Source organism: Zingiber officinale, chromosome 7B (genome assembly GCF_018446385.1).
Source record: "Zingiber officinale cultivar Zhangliang chromosome 7B, Zo_v1.1, whole genome shotgun sequence".
Taxonomy (NCBI): Eukaryota; Viridiplantae; Streptophyta; class Magnoliopsida; order Zingiberales; family Zingiberaceae; genus Zingiber; species Zingiber officinale.
Window position 1 is genome coordinate 27,308,551 of NC_055999.1, and position 12,871 is coordinate 27,321,421.

A 12,871-nucleotide genomic window follows, 5' to 3' on the forward strand; every position below is an offset into this window, starting at 1 on the left:
GAAAGATTTTAATTTATAAAATTTCCTTTTTATTAACCAATCATGAAGGGAAAATTATTGGAGAAATTTTTATAAATTTTCGGAAGCAAATAAGGAAGTTTTAATTTGTGTTTAAAATTTTATTTGCTTGGAGATTTTATTAGTGGCCGACCATTGTAAATTAAATAGAGAAAATTGTTTTAATTAAATAAATTTTCCTTTTTAATGGCAAAAGAATTAAGGAAGTTTTTATTAAATTTTCCTTATTTGCCAAGACCAAGGATTATAAAAGAGGGGGTAGAGGAGGCTTCATTGTGAACATCTCTATTCTATTTTTCCTCTATTTTCTCCTTGGGTGTGGTCGGCCCCTTCTTTCCTCTCCTCTCCTTTGTGTGGCCGAAACCTTCTCATGGTGGAGATAGCTTTGGTGGCCAGATCTAAGAAGGAGAAGAAGGAGAGAAAAGAAGCCTCTTTTCTAGTATCCCTTGGAGCATTGGTGGTGGTTAAATCTCTTCATCCTTGGAGGTGCTCTTGTTGTGGCCGAACCTTGCAAGGAGGAGAAGGTGTTTTGGTGGTTTCTCATCTCGGAAGATCGTTGCCCTCACAACGTCCGAGGTTAGAAGAGGAATACGGTAGAAGATCAAGAGGTCTTTCTAAAAGGTATAACTAGTATTTTTCCTTTCCGCATCATACTAGTTATTTTTGGAAATAATACCAAATACAAGAGGCATGCGATTCTAGTATTTCGAATTGGTTTTCGATATTGTGTTCTTTGTTTTATTTCTTTTCCTTGTGATTTGATTGTTCTTTTCGGTTGACCTAAAGTTATTTAAGGAAATTAAATATTAACTTTCCTTAAAAGGCTTTGTCTAGTCGGTGGTGGTTGTTCCCATATCCAAGAAGGCCATGTGCCTCGCCACGTCAGTACTGGGAGCCAATTTTGGAAACTAATATTTAATGAAATTAATAACCTAGGTGATTTAGATCGAACGTGTTAAGTTCCGCAGGAGATCCGAGTCTAAACCTAAAAGAACAAATAAATTAAACTTAGGATCAAACGTGTTAAGTTCCGCAGGCGATCCGAGTTTAATTTAAAAGAACACATGGTAGCTAGGAAAATGTTCAGACCTTTGTACAAAATTTTTGTACAGTGGAACCATTAGGTTTTCCGAGTAGCAACCAACAATTGGTATCAGAGCTAGGGTTTTGCCTCTGTATATTTGGTATTAGTTTAATTATGCACATGTCATACATAATTTAGGCAGGATAATAGTAGGATGTGCTAACTTTGTGGATGCAGGATCCAACTATTATGGCTTATAGTTATTATGTGTGTGATTGGACCCTTGGACATGTCAAGGGCATTTATTGTGTGTGCATGATTGTATTATAAAATACAGTAGGAGCTGTATTTAGTTTTATTAGGATTTTATTTTTTGATCTAGTTACATGTACATTCCTTTTATGGAATATAGGATCGATGGATGTAAATTTTATTTTATGTTCGATCTAGTTTACATGTACATTTCTTCGAGGAATATAGGATCGAAAAATGTAAAATTCTATTTATGTCGCGGATCGAATCTTGCAAGGCGTGGAACCTTTTGAGGATCAGAGGCGCAGCGGAACAAGGAGCAAGATGGATGCGACAACTACACCCGGTGGAGGTGGCCAAAGATGGCAGCAGCTAGGGTTGGCGACACACGGAGGACAGCAATAGATAAAAGCCATAATAGTTGAAAATTAGTTTTTCTATTTATTGCTTTTTATGATGTGTTGTGTGTGCTTGTTAGTATGCATGCTAAGTAGGCTAGCATAGTCAAAATTCCTCACTTTAAATAACTAAGTGGGAGAGGGATTTATTTTAATAAATTCCACGGTCTCCATTACTGGTTTGTAAGTGATGCAAACAAACTTGCGCGTTGGCTCTGAGTGCCTTCCTCCATATCGGATGAGTTTGTTTGTGGATCACTAGATCAAACTTCCATTTAGGATGACTATAAGAAATTAATTAAGAGCGTGTGATCTTCCCCATAGGAAGTGGCACAATCTTATTAATGGACTTAGTGTCAAGTAATGGTATACACTTAGGCACGTCTAATAGTATCCTCCCCATCGGAGTCACTGCTATTATTTGTGTGACCGAAGAAAACCAACTATTGATTTGTCAAATAAATAAGTTGACAAGATAATAAAATTAAAAACCCCTCTTACAAATGTTTGATTTTGTATACGTCCACACTATCGTGGCATACAAAATTCACGGTGTTTGAGGTAATTTTATTTGTCATAAAGATTTATTGACAAGATAATTAATGGGTAAACCCCTCCTCTTACAAATGTTTAAATTTTGTATACGTCCACACTATCGTGGCATGCAAAATTCACGGTGTTTGAGGTGTTGGTGAATTTAAATAATATTGTTTGAGGAATCAATGTTATTTTAAATTCAAAAGTTTTGACCAAATATTTGATCAAAGACAGATCAACTATTAATTTTATTCGTCATAAAGTAAAGTTGACGAGATAATAAAATTAATGGATAAAATCTCTTTTTTGATTTTGTATACGTCCACACTATCGTGGCATACAAAATTCATAGGGATTTTAAAAGAATTGATCTTGACCAAATATTTTTGTGATTCTTAGGATTTAAAATGTTTGTCAATCCCCTAGTTGTTATACTATAGAAAAGACTTAGTAGTCCCAATTGTAATGATTGGAAATAGGACTTGGACATTAAGGTAGACTATCTTCTTAGAACTAAGAACAATTTAGGTGTATTTAATTCATTAGTTGAAACATGTTTAGTGGTGTTATCTACCAGAACCTGGAGTGTAGATACAGATGTCATTAATCATGTCTGCAATTCATTGCAGGGTTCCAGGAAATCCGACAACTAAATGAAAATAAAAACACCGTCCACATGGGCATTACTGCAAAAGTAGCAGCTGTTGCAGTAGGAGAGGTTTATTCTCTAATAGGAATAAAATATGGATTATTAGAAATTGTCTTTACATACTAAGTTTAGAAAGAACCTGATTTCAGTTTCTAAACTATTATAGAATAGATATTGTGTCTATTTTGATAACAAAGTTGTTATCAAGAAAAATAGGGAAATTATCTATTCTGGTATGTTGGTTGACAATTTATAATCCAATAACTCCCACGATGCAACAAATGGAAATAAGTAACACATCTTCTAAACTTTAAGATAAAGCAACCTTCGGAAATGAACCAATTATATCTTTGGCATCTAAAGCTAGGTTATATTAACTTAAGTAGGATTCATTGGTAGCTGATGAACTTTTGGGTTCATTAGTAGTGGAAATCTTTCCAACCTGCGAGTCTTACTTGGAAGGAAAAATAACCAAGAAGCTTTTAAGTCAAAGGGGTATGGAGCCAAAGATATGTTGGAGTTGGTTCATTCTGATTTGTGTGATCCTATAACTATCCAGGCAAGAGGTAGTATCGAATATTTCATCTATTTTATAGATAACTATTCAAGATACAAATACATTTACTTAATGTGCAGCAAGACTAAGTACTTTGATTAGTTCAAAGAGTACAAGGCTGATGCGGAGAAACGTCAAAGTAAAAGTATCAAGACACTACGGTGAGAACGTAGTGGCAAGTACCTCTTGGGAGAATTTAGGAGTCACTTATCAGAAGTAGGGATTCAATCCCAACTAACTGCACCTGGTACACCCCAACAGAATGGAGTAGAAAAAGGAAGGTATAGGACTCTTATGGAAATAAGTAGATTGATGATGAGTTATTACCAAATTCATTTTAAGGATATACTCTGGAAATGGAAGTGAATATAGTACCTTCCAAAGTCAGAACTCTCTACTCATATAGAATTGCTGAATAAGCGTAAGCCTATTTTGAAGCATATTTGGATTCGGGTAGTCCAGCACATATGCTGAAGAGAGATAATGATAAGTTGGACAGGAATTCACTTGTTTGTGGGTTATCCTAGAGAAATGAAAGTAGGATTATAGTCTTAATCAGAAGGTCATTATTAGCATCAATGACCGATTTTTAGAAAAGGACTATGTAATAAATCACATGCCCATAAGTAAATTTGTTCTTAAGGAAATAATAAAGGGCATGTCTAACCTAGTACCAACTGTACAAGATGAAATATCACAAGAAACTGCAACACGTATCACAAATGATACACAATTGCATAAAGTGCCTCATCGTAGTGAGAGTGTTGTTAGGCAACCTAAAAAGATTCATGTTTTGGGAGAGTTTTTGGACTCGATCCCTGGAGGACATGAACCTGATCTCCGGACATATGACGAAGCACTTCAAGATAAAGATGCAGCATCTTGATAAAGAGTAATGAATAACAGAATTATAATATATGTATTCTAATAAAATCTAGAAGCTTGTAGAACCACCAAATGGTGTAAAAGCCTTTGGGTATAAAAAGGTCTATAATAGGAAAAGAGGGATAGACAGGAAGGTAGAAACTTTCAAAGCAAGGCTTGATGAAAAAGGAAACTTTTTCATTGGTAGCCATGCTTAAATCTATCTGGATTCTTTTATCTATTTGGCAAGTGGATGTCAAGACAGCATTCCTTAATGGAAGTCTTGAAGAAAGCATCCATATAAAGCAACCAGAAGGGTTCATTGCAAAGGGCTAAGAGCATCTTGTGTGCAAGCTCAATCAGTCTATGGACTGAGACAAAGCTTCAAAGGTCTTGGAACATCCGGTTTATCAAAGTTATCCAGACCTATGGATTTATTTAGTAACCGGATAAGTCTTGTGTATACAAAAGGTGTGATGGAAACGTGGTGGTATTTCTTGTACTATACGTAGATTACATTTTTGATAGTTGGAAACAATATCAAAATGTTGTCAGAAGTAAGGGTATGGTTGTCCAAACAATTCGATATGAAGGACTTGGGAGAATGAATATATTCTTGGGATCAAAGTAATAAGGGATTGCAAGAAAAGAATATTATCCCAAGCTTCATATATAGAGAAAAAAAAAAATCCTTGCTCGTTTTAAGCATGCAAAACTCCAAGAAAGGTTTCTTACCTTTTTAGCATGGAGTAACTTTATCTAAAGAAATGTCTCCGTAGACATCAAAGGAGATAAAGGACATGAAGGCAGTTCCTTATGATTCGGCTATGGGAAGCCTAATGTATGCAATGCTGTGTACGAGACTGGATATCTATTTTGTCGTGAGCATAGTTAGTAGATATCAAAGCAACTCTGGACAAGGACATTGATCTGCGGTAAAGCATTTATATTGAAGTACCTTAAAGGCACTAGAGATTATATGCTAGCTTATAAGGCAGATAATTTGTTCCCTGTGGGTTGCATGGATTTTAACATCCAATCGGAAAGGGACAATAGTAAGTCAACCTCGGGGTTTTGTGTTTACTTTAGGAGGTAAAGTCATAACTATGGAAGAGTGATAAGAATAGGTGTTTTTCTGGACTCTACCATAGAAGTTTAGTATATGGCAAGCCTCTGAGGTAGCCATAAAAGCTGAATGACTCAATAACCTCAAGATAGACTTAGATATGATTTCTGGTTTGTCCAAAGATTATTACAATTTATTGTAATGATATTGGTGCAGTAGCAAACTAGAAGAAACCATAAGTCTATAAGGCAAGTAAACACAATAGAGCGCAAGTACCACCCAATACGAGAAATCGTATAAATGAGGAGAAGTTGTTGCCGCCTAGATTGCATCAGGTGATGACCTATAGATCCTTTCACTAAGGTCCTTAAGGCAAGATCTTTTGATGGGCATGTTGAAGGGTTGGGAATCAGATGTATGGTAGCAGATATGGCAGCTTAGTCTTTTAGTATAAGTGGGAGATTGTTAGGATGTATACTAAAAGCCTAACTTTCGGTATAAACATTTATCTAGAAATAAGAATCACATTGGTCAAATGTCTGCATTTACGATAAATGTAGTTGCTCAATTAATTTATATTGTAGATAACATGGTGTGTGGTGTCACACACAGAAGATCATGTTATAGGTTCCTTATAAATTATAAACAGTAGCTCATGACCAAGATGGAAAGGAACAAACCATTGGAATGTCGTAGTGTAATTAGGTGTTAGTTTATATTAACTATATAATTACACTAGTACACTTAGAGTGTATTGAGTAGGACCATTTGAGGTCGTTCCTTTTATACTGACTTTATGAAGGAACAAAGACCTCAGTTATTATGGAAGTGTGTGCTCTTAATCCTAATATAATAACAAGCACATATATTTGATATTTATTTATTTAATTTATCAATGGGTGAGATTTAGTTCGAAAAATCAATAAGCCCTATAAGTTGGGGAATGATATCACTTATAGTGTGTGTTGTTGATTATAGAAGGAAACTGTGTCCTAGTGATCTAGGTTGAGAATATCCCCAAGAGGAGCTCATAAGGATTGTCATGTTAAACCCTACAGGTGGACTTAGTCCGACATGATGATGAAGTTGAGTGGTACTACTCTTGGAACTAGATATTAATTAAGTGAGTTGTCAGTAACTTACTTAATTAGTGGACATTTGTTATCTTAAACACAGGGAGACTAACACACTCATAATAAGAAGGAGCCCAAAATGTAATTTGGGATTGGTGCGGTAGTTCAATAATAGTTCTCTAGTGGAATGAATTATTATTGATAAAATTAAGTTGTGTGTTCGGGGCGAACACGGGATGTTTAATTTTATCGGGAGACCAAAACCAATTCCTCCTCTCGGTCCCTATCGTAGCCTCTTAATTATAGAGTATTATACCACCAATACCCACCTTCTTATCCATCCCATAGGGGCCGGCCAAGCTAGCTTGGAGACCAAGCAAGGGCCGGCCAAAGTTTGGTTCATGGGAGCTTCAAGGTGGCCGGCCCTAGCTTGGGTTCAAGCTTAGTGTGGCCGGCCCAAATTAAAATAAAAGGATTTTTATTTTTAAAATTTTTCTTATGTGGATAACATGATTTAAAAGAGTGTTTAAAATTTTAAATCTTTCCTTTTATAAGATTGTACAAAAGATTAAGAGAAGAGCTAAATCTCTTTCTTTATTTGTAGATTAAAAGGTTGATTTTAATTTTGGTAAAAACTTTCCTATTAATCATGTTTATTATTTAAAAGAAAGTTTAAAAATTAAAAATTCTCTTTTATTAGTTTTTACAAAAGATTAAGAAAAGATTTAATATCTTTCCTTATTTGTAGATTAAAAGAGATTTTAATTTTTAGAGATAACTTTCTTTTTATCCACATGATAAAAGAAAGATTTTAATTTATAAAATTTCCTTTTTATTAACCAATCATGAAGGGAAAATTATTGGAGAAATTTTTATAAATTTCCGGAAGCAAATAAGGAAGTTTTAATTTATGTTTAAAATTTTATTTGCTTGGAGATTTTATTAGTGGCCGGCCATTGTAAATTAAATAGAGAAAAAAAAATTAATTAAATAAATTTTCCTTTTCAATGGCAAAAGAATTAAGGAAGTTTTTATTAAATTTTTCTTATTTGCCAAGACCAAGGATTATAAAAGAGGGGGTAGAGGAGGCTTCATTGTGAACATCTCTATTCTATTTTTCCTCTCTTTTCTCCTTAGGTGTGGTCGGCCCCTTCTTTCCTCTCCTCTTCTTTGTGTGGCCGAAACCTTCTCATGGTGGAGATAACTTTGGTGGCCAGATCTAAGAAGGAGAAGAAGGAGAGAAAAGAAGCCTCTTTTCTAGTATCCCTTAGAGCATTGGTGGTGGTTGAATCTCTTCATCCTTGGAGGTGCTCTTGTTGTGGCCGAACCTTGCAAGGAGGAGAAGGTGTTTTGGTGGTTTCTCATCTCGGAAGATCGTTGCCCACACAACGTCCAAGGTTAGAAGAGGAATACGGTAGAAGATCAAGAGGTCTTTCTAAAAGGTATAACTAGTATTTTTCCTTTCTGCATCATACTAGTTATTTTTGGAAATAATACCAAATACAAGAGGCATGCGATTCTAGTATTTCGAATTTGTTTTCGATATTATGTTCTTTGCTTTATTTCTTTTCCTTGTGATTTGATTGTTCTTTTCAGTTGACCTAAAGTTATTTAAGGAAATTAAATATTAACTTTCCTTAAAAGGCTTTGTCTAGTCGGTGGTGGTTGTTCCCATATCCAAGAAGGCCATGTGCCTCGCCACGTCAGTACTGGGAGCCAATTTTGGAAACTAATATTTAATGAAATTAATAACCTAGGTGATTTGGATCGAACGTGTTAAGTTCCGTAGGAGATCCGAGTCTAAACCTAAAAGAACAAATAAATTAAACTTAGGATCAAACGTGTTAAGTTCCGCATGCGATCCGAGTTTAATTTAAAAGAACACATGCTAGCTAGGAAAAGGTTCAGACCTTTGTACGAAATTTTTGTACAGTGGAACCATTAGGTTTTCCAAGTAGCAACCAACACTCTGAATTATCAGACTTTGAAAACCTTAGGAACTCTTAAGATTCCAGCAGCAATTGTTGTTTAAATCTTGATAGCACTCTCAACCGGCTGGAAGAATTCTGGTAGTAGCAACTTGCTGAAATTCTGAATTTTCAGCAACTTCTAAGTGATGTTATTAGCTGAAATAAGATGGAAATCAAGCTATCTTTTTACTTAAATGATTGTAAAGATTAGTGAGTTGTTGCAGCATGAAGTGAAGCAGCAACATCAGGTGAGGATACTAAGTATTAAGCTGAAAATTCAGAGAACGGTGAAGAAGATTGTGACATTCTGTGAAGATGAAGTTGAGAGCTGTTGGAGTATTAAAAAAAAAAATTAGCAATGGTTTCAAGGAGAAGAGAAGCTCAGATGAAGTGTTGAAATTTGAAGTAACAAATGGGACGTTAGCATAAATAGCTTCTACAAAAAATGCAATTCAATCACTGAAATCTAGAAATGGCAAGTCATTTGATAGTACTTGAAAGGATGAATTTTGGTGAATGAGAGCAGTAAAAGAAGACAATGATAGCTCTCAAGTTGGGAAGTGAAACTCAATTCAATGAAGAACAAGTGAAAATCAAAAGGAAGGGTGCTGGAATGACAGTAATGATAGTGCAGAAATACATATTGTGCAGATTTGCAGGGAAATGGCAGTTTTGTGCCAATTTGGAATGAGAATTGTGATGAGCCAGGGCTGCTGGAAGATGGAAGGTCTTTGGATATGCATTGTAAGGGTATGTAGAGACAATATGAAGGTGTATTGAAAATTTCTTGTGGCTAAACATGTTACATTGATACAAAGTTCAGCACTAAGACAAACTGAAATCAGAGGTTGAACACAAACTGAACTAAATTGTAGCCTGAGTTCGGGGCTGTTTGTAGCAGGTTAAAGCTCAAAGTGAAGCTGAAATTTCGTGCTACTGAAAAAGATGAGGTTAAGTATGACTGCAGTCAAGTGCAAAGAGATGTGCAGACAAACTGAAATCAGAGCATCCTGCTTTGGGGAAACAGAACAGTTTTGTGCCAAGGAGAAATCTGCTGGTTAATGTCAATTTTCTGGTTATGCGAATCTGAAATGAATGGAACTTAAACCATCATTGTACATCAGCAAATGAACTGAGCTGGAATGACTTGAAACAAAATCAGAAATTGAAAGGCAGATTCATGTTTCTATAGCACAGAAACTATTAATTATCAGAATTTCAATGTGTTTTTAAGGAATGGATGAAACTTGAATCATGTGATGAATCAAATCAAAGAACTACATATTCGATTGAAGATTTTGAAGAATCTGCAATTAGAGATTTGCAGAAATAGGATTTTAGTGCCAAAGGAAACAAGAGGAAGATGTGAAGAGAAATGAAGAAAAAAAAATGGAAGGCTGTATAATCTGCACTATAAATGAAGTGGAGTAAAAGGAAGAGTCAAATTAGAGTGCTTGCAACACCAAATCAATAACAAGAAGCAATAGGATGAAGAAATGCAGAACTTCATGCTTGGCTGAAATTGAACATCACATAGTATTCTAATTCCATGTCTTCCACCTTGAGTTGAACTTTATCTTTTTATTTACTCTATCAGAATTAATTCTTCCTTTTACATTTTAATTTGCTCTTCTTTCCAATGGTTGTGAATTTTCATAATTATGCATCTTGATTTTGTGATGAAGGTTGAATTAGATGAAAAGCAAGCTTATGGTAGTGGTTTTGCTATGAGTAGCTTGAGTGCCCTCCACCTTTGCAAGATTTGAGATTAGTAGAGAGCCACCTCAAATTACCTTGGGAGAATTAGAAATATTATCATTTTCATTTTATTCATGATGGATGAAATTTACTAAGTATTGAACCAAGGTGAAAATAAAGGTCATGAATGTGTGAGTCTATGAAACTTGATACTTACATATAACTTCCTTTTACTATCTTTTGGACATGATCAAGACTAGTTAGGAGAAGGAGGTACCATCTTAGTTGTTATTTTAGTGGGTTCACTTGCACGAGGCGTGCAAGAATAAGTGTGGGGGATTTGATAAGCTATGAATTGACACATTAATTTTGGGTTAATATTTGGTATTCTTTATATATTTGCACATGTTTAATTCCAATTTTGATCATGTTTCCCCAAACAAGGTTTTTATGAGCTTTATGATGTTTTTCCATCTTATGCATGATTTATTTCTCATTATGTGAATTTAGTCTTGTAGGGTACTAATGGGTTCATGATTCAAGTGGAGGCATGGTTCACTCAACCAAATGGAGCCAAAAACCCTAACTGATCTCAATTGAGCTTGGATTCGAGTCAAACCCCAGCTGGACCAAACCCTAGGTATAAAAGGGAATTTTTGGCACGGTGAACAGTGAGCTCGCGCTACTGTTCATCGTGCCAGTTTCTTGATGGCGCGAATGCAGCTCCCTCTCTTCGTCCAGATCTTCCATCCAGCTTGTCTTCGTCGGCGTGAAGTTCCTTAGCCACCAGTGATCAGATTCCGACCATAGTGCTTCGCCAGAAAGAAGATTTCGCGCGTGGATTACTGTTCTTGCGGGTCGCGCGTTTTCTCTCGGGTTGGAGGTGTTCTTCCGATTCAAGCTTCCCCTCCTCTACAGAATCATCGGCGGAGGTCCTCCGGTGATTCTGAGTCATTTCTGACATCACTTCATCTCTCGCAGCTTCTTTCCAGCATCACGTCTCCAGAATCAGGAACCCCAGAACGTGACAGAGCAGAACGCCTGAGTTCCAGGCTTGTTGAAGATTTGTGTGGTTCGTTCAGTGAATCTGAGTTCATCTTGAAGCTTGAGGGAACCATATCGATAATAGTTAGAGTGTTCTCTGCTGTTCCCTTGTGTGACGGCAAGGAGAAGACAAGTTTGGTTCGAGATTTGGGTGTAGAGATGATTAGCTTTCCTGAACTTTGTTTCTTAGCTTAGATTATCCTATTCTTGAAATTTTGTTCTTGAATTTGTTAGTTTATAGTTTGGATTTAGTTGTAGTTTCATTTTCTACATGAATCTGATATGCTTAGTTCTGTTTTTGTGTGCTATCTAGTTCTGTTCGTGCAGCAGAATTGCTGCAAATTTTGTTTTCTTTGTTTGATATCAGCATTTCTGTTTTAACCTTCTATCCATTGGTAATTTAGTTGGAGTATAGAATAGAGAATTTGTAGTGTGATGAGTTAGATGTGATGTTAAGCTCTTGCATGTTTTGGTTCTGCAGTAAATTACATTGAATTATGCAACTTGGTTCCCATTTGGTCAATTAAGCAGTTAAGTGCATTTAGTTCATATTAGTTTCAAATAACCAAAGATTAGTTCTTAAGTTTGTCTAGGAATAAGTTAGAATCTGTGGTTTTCATAAGTGAAATTTGGTTGAATTCCATTTAATGCAAATGTGGTTTAAGTGTTTCATTCCTAGCTTGTTTTAAAATTCATTGCTGAAAAATTAACTATTGCCAGCAAGTTCAATTCTGTTCTCTTTTGCATTTTAATACCAAACCCTCATTTTATATCTAGAAAACCCAAAAAGAGTGTTCTTAATCCAAGACAAGCATGTTTCTAGCATAATCCTTGAAAAATTCGACTCGGGCCTTATACTAAAACATTTCCTTGTGTAGTTGTGGGTTTTCGATCATAACATTAATTTGGGAGTTTATTTGTGACATCGAATTTGATAGCTACTACCGGCCACCCTTGCTTGGTGCCCAAGCAAGGGGCCGGCCAATAGGATTAAATCATCATCCAATCAAATTAAAACTAATCTATGATTGGTGATTGATTCAATCAAGAGGAAAGAAAAGGAAAAATAAAAAGGAAAAAAGGAAAAACATGAGGAAGATTTTAATTTTTGTAAAAAGTTTTTTCTTATTTGCCTTGGGCAAGTATTATAAAAGAAGGGGAGGAGAGGTTTCATGGGTTAATGAATTCTTTTTCTCTCTTCTCTCTAGTCTCCTCCTTAGGGCCGGCCCCTAGCTCTTTATCATGCTAGGGCCGGCCACATATTGCTTGTGGTTTCTTTTAAGTAGCCGGATACAAGAAGGAGGAGGAGAAGAAGAAGAAGAAGAAGAAGGAGGAGGCATCTAATTCTAGTCTCTTGCTTGTGCTCTCTCATGATGGCCGAATCTCTTCCCTTCCCTTCCCCTTGCTCTCTTTGTTTCCTAAATTGGTGGTGGTGGCCAGATTTTAGAGGAGGAAGATGAAAGCTCTTTGGGTGGTGTTCATCTTGGAGGATCGTCGCCCACACGACGTCCAAGGTGAGGCGAGGAATATGGCAGAAGATCTCGAGGTCATTAGTTTACAAAGAGAATGTATAATTAGTAATTATTTTTCACATCATGCTAGTTATTTCTTTTTGTAAGAATTCCAAACACAAGAGACATTAGATCTAGTTTTTTGAATTAGTTTTTCGAGTTTGTGTTTTCTTCTTTTTTGAATTTGTGATTCGATTGTTCTTTTTGGTTA